Source organism: Trichechus manatus, unplaced genomic scaffold (assembly GCF_000243295.1).
Source record: "Trichechus manatus latirostris isolate Lorelei unplaced genomic scaffold, TriManLat1.0 scaffold00139, whole genome shotgun sequence".
Lineage (NCBI taxonomy): Eukaryota > Metazoa > Chordata > Mammalia > Sirenia > Trichechidae > Trichechus > Trichechus manatus.
The window spans coordinates 5,935,512-5,945,158 of NW_004444075.1; the positions used below are offsets into that span (position 1 = coordinate 5,935,512).

Below are 9,647 nucleotides of genomic sequence, written 5' to 3' on the forward strand. Positions count from 1 at the left end.
TCCGCAGCCCCTTAGGAAGAAGCAAAGATGGCACACAGAGCCAGGTATTTGAGCGAAAGGAGGGGGAGGTGGTGAGAGGTAAGGAAGAAATCAAAAGAAGCAGAAAAGAGCAACACCAGCAGCCAACAAATGGCACTCAGGGAGCCAGCCAGTGCGGGCGGGTGGAATCCAAGCAGCCGGTGCTTCCCGGACAAGAGACTGTGGCCGTGGGAAGCAGAGGAGGCCGAGTGGGGGTGGAGAAGGGTGGGGGATGGGAAAGCATATATAGCCAGTTACCAGTTGTTCTGTCTCCTGCTGGAAGCTCCATGAAGCTGCTTTCTTATACCCCCTATTTGCTTGTCTCTGATAGGAATCCAAGATGGCGGATCCTCACTGCTTTAGCTGATAGGGGACCTCTGCATGAATCTCTCCTTGCTGTCCATTCTCTGTCAGTTTCTCACTCCATTTGGTGCTTGGCTGAGTTCTTTATCTCTTCATTTGATGTTTTAGTGTTTCAGGATTGCTGTTGTCTCTGTTTGGCTTAGTTTTTCAGATCTTTGCTGTGGAAGGATGGCGTGGTGCTTCTGTCTAGACCACCATGTTGCCAGAAGTCTGTTTTCCTTTTTTTACTGACTATGTAAATGATCTTTAACTGCTGATCCAGGCCAGGTACTACTACTACATTGCTTTTCTTATAACCTCCCTTTCCCTTTTCTGGCTTAATTCCATGTTGATTTTAAGCGTCTTCATTTGCTTGGCATTTTTTAAATCTCTGGTTAATTTTGGGTACTCTCTAATCTTTGTGAACGTCAACTCTCAGTCAAATATTTCTCATACCGTGTGTTAACTCCTTGTCCTGGAAATGTCATTTTTGTGTTCTCTCGTAAAATTATCTATATGTGGTGTCTTTTTTGGTATTTCTTCACTAAAGATACAATTTTTTTTTTAAATGATGATTAATTCATTCTGATTTTTTATTTCTTCCTAAGTCCCTTTTGTTAATTTACATCTTTCTGAAAATATCTACTTCATCTAAGTTTTCAAGTTTATACATATGAATTTGTCCATATTTTCTTTAGGCTTATTTAAATATCTTTTTTTTAATCTATGTGTTTATCTTATTTGTTTAATTTCCTATTACTTGGTTCTTTTTTCTTTCTTTTTTCAGACTTGCTAATGGTTGACTATTACTTTACTTTTTTTTAATGTATAAGCATTTGTTTTGGTAGATATCTTCTATTGTTTCTTAATATTCTATGACATTGTTTATATAACTGTATTCCTTCTGCAACTTTTTTCCATTAAAAAAAAGTTTTAATTTATACAGAGATATTACATCATGCTCCACCATCTCTAGGAGGGAGTCATCATCTTCACTTCTTTCTTCACATTCCACAGTCCATGAATCCGAGTTTCTATTTGCAGTTTTTCCATCTATTCTGACACTAAGAATAGAGCCATCTTTTATACTTACAGTCTTCTCTAAAAATGTCCTGGAGCATGATATCCAACCTCTTGCTATAAACATGCATTTCTAATTTTTTAGAAACTTTGTGTACTGCATCTTTCCTTATTTTCAGATTTGACTGAACTTCTAATATCACAGTTGTTACTGCATCTGTATACATATCGTTGGAAGGATTGGTTAACCATTCCAATACCACCATTCCTGGCTCCTGTATTACAGTAATATTATTGAACACTTTCAGAGCAGGTTTTTCTTGAATTTCTAATTCTTCTACATCACCTGTCAATTTATGTAGCTACTGATAGAGCAAATTAAAAGGACCAATGTATGGAATGGCTTCTGTCTGTCTTATAGAGCTCATGGGCAAATAAGTATAATTGGAGAGGTCACAGGAGGAAGTATGAGATAATTAAAGTTTCTTTTAACAAGTATTCCTGACATTCGCTGGCCTTGTTCTGGTTTTTCACTTGCTAAAATCCCATGATTTTGGCTAGTTTTTCTCCTTTGAAGTTTAAAGTCATTGTTTCTGTATTCTGAGGATTATGAACCTCTATGTGAACTTTGTCATTATCTTCATATTCTCTAATCAGGCTGCTTTCAATCTGGTCATCTCATTCTGCTCTCCACACCCTAAAATCACATGTGGTGGTTTCAAATCATAAATAAATTTACTGGTTTTCTGCTAATCTGTGTGAGCAGAGAAAGAAAAGTAATTAATAGATACTTTCAATGGTAACTTCAGAGGTAATTCAGAAAGAAGGAAGAAACAGATTATTGTGCCAAAAAGAATTGGTCAATGTTCAACCATTTCAGGAGGTAGCATATGATCCAGAACCAATGGTAATGAAGGAAGAATCCCATACTGCACTGAAGGCATTGGAGGAAACAAGCCTCCAGGTATTGATGGAATACCAATTGAGATGTTTCAACAAAAGGATGCGATGCTGGAAGCCCTCACTCGTTGATGCCAAGAAATTTGGAAGACAACCTTCTAGCCAACCAATGGTAAGAGATCCATATATGTGCCCATTCCAAATGAAGGTGATCCAGTGGAATGTGGAAATTATCAAACAATATCACTAATATCACACGCAAGTAAAATTATGCTGAAGATAATTCAAAAATTGTTGCAGCAGTACATAGACAGAGAAAAGCCAGAAATTCAAGTCGGATTCAGAAAAGGATGTGGATTGAGGGACATCATTACTGACAACAGATGGATTTTGGTTAAAAGCAGAGAACCCCAGAAAGATGTTTATCTGTGTCTTTTGACAATGCAAAAGCGTTTTATTGTGTGGATCATAAGAAATTATGGACAACATTGGGAAGAATGGGAATTTCAGAACACTTAATTGTGCTCATGAGTAACCTGTACATAGACCAAGAGGCAGTTGATTGACCAGAACAAGAGAATACTACGTGGTTTAAAATCAGGAAAAGTATGCATCAATGTTGTATTCTGTCACCAGACTTACTCAATCTATATGCTGAGCAAATAATCTGAGAAGCTGGACTATATGAAGAAGAGTACAGCATCCGAATTGGAGGAAGATTCATTAACAACTTGTGATATGAAGATGACACAGCCTTTCTTGTTGGAAGCGAAGAAGACTTGAAGCACTTACTGATAAATATCAAAGACTACAGCGTTCAGTATGGTTTACACCTCAACATAAAGAAAACAAAAATCCTCATCAAGGATTTCATTTTACTTGGATCCACAATCAATGCCCATGGAAACAACAGTCAAGAAATCAAAAGGTGTATTGATTGGGCAAATCTGCTGCAAAAGCCCTCTTTAAAGGAAAGATGTCACTTTGAGGATTAAAGTGTGCCTGATCCAAGCCATGGTATTTCCAAATGCCTCATATGCATGCAAAAGCTGGACAATAAAAAAGGACACCCAAAGAAGAACTGATATATTTGAATTATAGTTTTGATGAAGAATACTGAAGACACCATGGATTGCCAGAAGAACAGGAGCCCTGATAGCCCAGTGGTTAAGAACTTGGATGCTAACCAAAAGGTAGGCAGTTCGAATCCACCAGCCGTTCCTTGGAAACCCTATGGGGAAGTTCTACTCTCTCCTACAGGGTTGCTATGAGTCGGAATCAACTCTGTGGTAAGAGGTTGCCTGAAGAACAAACAAATCTGTCTTGGAAGAATTACACCTGAATGATCCTTAGAAGTAAGGATGGTGAGACTTCATCTCAGGTACTTTTGACATGTTATCAGGAGGGACCAGTCCCTGGAGAAGGACTTTATGCTTGGTAAAGTACAGGGTCAGCAAAAAAGAGAAAGACCCGCAACAAGATGGATAGATACAGTGAATGCAACAATGGGATCAAATACAGCAAAAATTGTGAGAATGGCCCAGGATCAGGGCAGTATTTCATTCTGTTGAGTCAGAACAGATGTGATGACACCTAACAACAACAACATTTATTACTTCTTCAACTTTCTTTGGTTTTTATGATATTTTATTTCTGACCTTTTTACTTGTACACTAATATTTATTTATTTATATTTACATGAAAATTTTTATTATTGTAAATGTATAGATAACACAACATTTGCCAATTCAACATTTTTGCACGTATGCAATTCAGTGAGACTTAAAAGCAGGGATGCCAACAGATAAATGTACACCACATGTTCATTGCAACACTATTCACAATAACAAAAAGGTGGAAACAACCTAAATCCCCATCAACAAATGAATGGATAAATAAAATGTTGTATACATAAAATAGAATATTATTCTACCACAAAGAGAAATAAAGCCCTGATACATCTTATTTATTTTTAATTTTACTTATGGCTATGAATTACCATCTAATTACTTCACTTTAATCCCACAATATTTTTCTATGTGAAGTTACGTCTTCATTAATGTACCTTGAAAAGGTAAAATAACAGAGCAAATAAATAAAGTTGGAAAGGAGAAGGCGAGGAGAGCAGAAGAGAATTTAGACATCAAGTGATAATATATATTAAAAATATTTTCAGCTTTGCTCATGGAATATGGCAACTCTCCACACTGCATTTCTTTTGTCAACAAGCCAAGACCTACTCTAAGCAATCATGTCTAAGGGACCTGCAGTTGGCATTGATCTTGGTACCACCTACTCCTGTGTGGGTGTCTTCCAGCATGGAAAAAAGGGGATAATTGCAAATGATCAGGGCAACCAAACCTTCCCAAACAACGTTGCTTTTACTGATACCGAACGATTGATTGGTGATGCCACAAAGAATCAAATTGTAATGAATTCCATTAACATGGTTTTTCATGGCAAACGTCTGATTGAACAAAGATTTGATGATGCTGTTGTCCGGTCTGATATGAAGCGTTGGCCCAACATGGTGGTGAACGATACAGGCAGGCCCAAGGTCTAAGTAGAATATAAAGGAGAGACCAAGTCTCTACCTAGAGGAAGTGTCATCTATAGTTCTGACAAAGATGAAGTAAATTGCAGGAATCTACCTTGGAAAGACTGTTACCAATGCTGTTGTCACCGTACCAACCTACTTTAACGACTCTCAGTGTCAGGCTACCAAAGATGTGGAAAACCATTGCTGGCCTCAATGTACTGAGAATCATCAATGAGCCAACTGCTGCTGCTATTGCTTATGGCTTAAACAAAAAAGTTGGTGCTGAAGGAAATGTGCTGATCTTTGACTTAGGATGTGGCACTATTGAAGATGGAATCTTTGAAGACAAGTCCACAGCTGGAGACACCCACTTAGGTGGAGAAGACTTTGACAACAGAATGGTGAACCATTCTGTGGGGACCATGTTCTCGGGGAACATCTAGCTCAATTGGCATAACATAGTTTATAAAGAAAATATTCTACATTCTACTTTGGTTAGTAACATCTAGGGTCTTAAAAGCTTGTGAGCAGCCATCTGAGGTACTCCACTGATCCTACCCCCTCTGGAGCAAGGGAGAATGAAGAAAACCAAAAACACAAGGGAAAGACTAGTCCGAAAGACTAACGGACCACAAGTACCATAGCCTCCACCAAACTGAGTGTAGCACAACTAGATGGTTGCTCAGCTACCACCACCAACTGCTCTGACAGGAATCACAATACACGGTCCCTGACAGGGCTGGAAAAAAAAATGTTGAACAAAATTCTAACTCACAGGAAAAAAAAAAAAAAAAAGACCAGTCTTACTGGTCTGACAGAGACTGAAGTAACCCCTAGAGTATGGCCCCTGGACACCCTTTTAGCTCAGTAATGAAGTCACTCCTGAGGTTCACCCTTCAGCCAAAGATTAGATGGGCTCATAAAACAAAACGAGAATAAATGACACACCAGCCCAGACGCAAGGACGAGAAGGCAGAGGGAACAGGAAAGCTGGTAATGGGGAACCTAAGGTCAAGAAGGGGAGAGTGTTGACACTTCGTGGGGTTGACAACCAATGTCACACAAAAAAAATGTATATTAATAGTTTAATGAGAAGCTAGTTTGTTCTATAAATCTTCGTCTAAAGTAAAATAACATATAAAAATAAATTAAAAAAAGAATGGTGAACCATTTTATTGCCGAATTCGAGTGTAAGCATAAGAACATCAGTGAGAGCAAGAAGGACTGATTCTTGCCTCCACACTGCTTGTGAATGTACAAACCACACTCTCTCTTTCAGCACCCAGATCGAGTCTCTCTATGCAGTTCTACTTCTATATCTCCATTACCAGCCCAAGATTTGAAGAATTGAATGCTGGCCTATTCCATGACACCTGGACCTTGTTGAGAAAGCCCTTAGGGATGCCAACTTAGACAAGTCACAGATCCATGACATTGTCCTGGTGGGTGGTTCTAGCTGTATTCCCAAGATTCAGAAACTTCTTCAGGATTTCTTCAATGGAAAAGAATTGAACAAGTGCATCAACCCTGATGAGGCTGTTGCTTAATGTGCAGCTGTCCAGGCAGCCATCTTATCTGGAGACAAATCTGAAAATGTGCAAGATTTGCTGCTCTTGGATGTCACTCCTCTTTATCTTGGTATTGAAACTGCTGATGGAGTCATGACTGTCTTCATCAAGTGCCATACTACCATTCTTACCAAGCCGACACAGACCTTCACAACCTATTCGACAACCAGCCTATGTGCTCATTCAGGTTTATGAAGGTGAGCGTGTCATGACCAAGGATAACAACCTGCTTGGCAAGTTTGAACTCACTAGCATACCTCCTGCACCCTGTGGTCTTCCTCAGATCGAGGTCACTTTCGATATTGATGTCAATGGCATTCTTAATGTCTCTGCTGTGGATAAGAGTACTGGAAAAGAGAACAAGATTACCATCACTAATGACAAGGGCCGCTTGAGTAAAGAAGACACTGAGCCTGTGGTTCAGGAAGCTGAGAAGTACAAACCTGGAGAGGAGAAACAGAGAGACAAGGTGACTTCTAAGAATTCACTTGAATCCTATGCATTCAACGTGAAGGCAACAGTTGAAGATGAAAAACTTCAAGGCAAGATCAATGATGAGGACAAACAGACGATTCTTCACAAGTTTAGTGAAATTATAAACTGGCTTGATAAGAATCAGAAGGCGAAGAAAGAAGAATTTGAACATCAGCAGAAAGAGCTGGAGAAAGTCTGCAACCCCATCATTACCAAACTGTACCAGAGTGCTGGAAGCATGCCTGGAGGAATGTGTGGGGGCTTCCCTGGTGGTGGAGCTCCTCCATCTGGTGGTGCCTCTTCTGGACCCACCGTTGAACAAGTTGATTAAGCCAGTCTCTGAGTAGAGATACTTTAGCATTGTTCCACAGTAAAAAATTGAAGGACTCAAATTTGTAGCACGTTCAGTGGCAGTTTTAAAAGTGATACTGCTATACTAAATTTCTAGGTATTCTCAATGCTTGACTATGGGATATGCACAGGGAAAGGAAGTCACACTGCACTTTACTAGCACTGTATTGTCAGTGAAAAACGCAATGTCTTAAATAAAACTGTATTTAAAATTGGCACTATAAAAATATATTTTCAGTTTCAAGTAAGAGACTAGCCAATTAAAACTGACATAAACCATAAAGCTATGTATTTATTTAACAAAATGTCTGGCATTACACTTTCCCAGAGCTTTTTCAAGACTCACTCATGTTATCAAGGACCAGGTTTTCTCTTTCTTCTCTGTCATCCTTAGTAAATTAGCAATTTTTCCCACAAAATCTTCCACAGGTCTAAGCATCATTCTCATATGGGATCATCCTGTGCAGAATGCAAGGATGGAGCAAATATTGTTTTTTCTTTATGTGATCTTCTTTCTCAGGGAAAAAAAAAAAAAAAAGCTAGATGCCACCTTTCCCTCTAGTGGGCTTCCCAAAACATCTAATTGGCCAAATAGGGTATATGTTCACTCCTAAACTAATTACTGACAAAAAGAAATGTCATTCTCATGTCTGGCCTACAAATTTGAATTCTTCCTCTGAGGCTGACAAGGATCCCACATTCTCTGATTAAATTGCTTCCTGAATAATGATAATAATAAATATAAGTAACTGTTACTGAGCATTTAAGGAGTCCTGGTAGCATAATGGTTAAGCCCACCGCTGATAATCAAATGGTCGGTAGTTCAAACCCACCAGCTGTTTCATGGCAGAAAGATGTGGCAATCTGCTTCCATAATGATATCAACCTTGGAAACCTTATGTGGCAGTTCTACCTATGTCAAGTCGAACGCGACAACAACAACAATTAAGCGTTTACTGTAGCAGGCACTATTTTGGGCAAGTATACTCATTTAATCTTCACATCAGCCATGAGATCATTGTTATTATTGCCTACATTTTCCAGATGTGGCACATAAAGCTTAAGTAGAATAAAATAAGAATTCTGTAATCCAGCAAGAAAGGGGGAGGGGAAAATACCTGCTATGTAAAGATCCAACGGCATCTGCCATAGATACTCTGCATAATTGATGGGAAAAGAAATAGATATGCAAGTACATTACTTATATTTACCAAGGAAATTTACTTAAAGATTTTCAAGAGAGGAATTACAAATAATGACATAACTATATATGGAGAATAGGGGAGGGAAGGGAAGAAAGGTTATTTTGTAGATGAGCTATGTACTCATTTTTCATAGTAAAAAGTCTATATATAATGTTTAAAATTGATTAAGAAGTATCTGCATCAGAGTACATTTTTAAATAAAATTAGGTTTCAGTAAAAATATCCAACAGAGTTCAAAGTATTTTTTCCTGCAAGAAGCAGGACAGAATATGAAAATGGATAGGGAAAAGGAAGTTGGATCTTATGCCAAGTAAATATATTCCAATTTTAAAAAATCAGGTGCATACTTTACTTGCTCAAAACTTAATTCACTTCTCCATTAGGTCTTCCACTAAGATAAAATATTAAGCGCCATCATAACAGTTCTTTTATTTCCTACTTTAGGTATACTAAAGAAGAAGTCTATCCATCTAGAAATCTATTCCTTCCCATTTTAGTTTCTTTGAAGCATCAAGTAGTATGTCAGAAACTGACATGCCACATCTTCAATTTACATTATACTTCAGTGAGAACGCCACTATCACTTGACTTTGAAATAAATTCTGTTATGTTCCCCAAACACCGATTCTCAAAATAACTGGAAAGTCTATAGCAAAACACTGTTACCTTGACTGTCTCTTCCTCTTTGTCATTTGCTGGCTCCTTCACCTCCAATTCTCTCTTTCCCTCTACATACACAAACACACACCCACAGACACACACATTTTCCTAAGTGATATAATTGTTTAACTCAATAGTCCTTTCAGTCCTCTGCAATTGCTTTTAATCGTGCCTTGAAAATTAACTGAATTATTTAGGTCCCCTGACAGTACTCATGCCTCTGCAGCTAACATCACACAGCCATCTTTTAATGCCATCAACAAAGTCCCAGCAGTCCACGGGTTTCATCAATTCAGAGTATATTTAAAGAACTAAATTGTAAAAAAGATATCAGTGGAACTTTCAGGGTGTTCCTGAACTGACATTAAGAGCTGCTACCTGTTGATTAAGAGACATTGTGTGACTCAGTTCTAAAAAAGATCTTCACATATTGACAACAGTCAACACTCCCAGGCTTTATGAAGAGGCAGAACTGATCCAACCACAATCACATACTAACTACCATGTTTAGAACTTCCATGTCTAGGAAGCACCTCATAGTCTTCCAAAAGAGGTACTGGAACCCTTCAA

General features: G+C 38.3%; 2 pseudogenes; one reads left to right on the plus strand and one right to left on the minus strand.

Annotated features, from left to right (window-relative positions):
• The window catches only part of LOC101349985 (cleavage and polyadenylation specificity factor subunit 3-like), a 100,447-nt pseudogene extending 97,970 nt beyond the window's left edge, over positions 1-2,477 (minus strand).
• A 2,054-nt stretch (positions 2,478-4,531) lies between these two features.
• Positions 4,532-7,192, plus strand: LOC101348199 (heat shock cognate 71 kDa protein-like; annotated as a pseudogene).
• Positions 7,193-9,647: the final 2,455 nt, after the last annotated feature.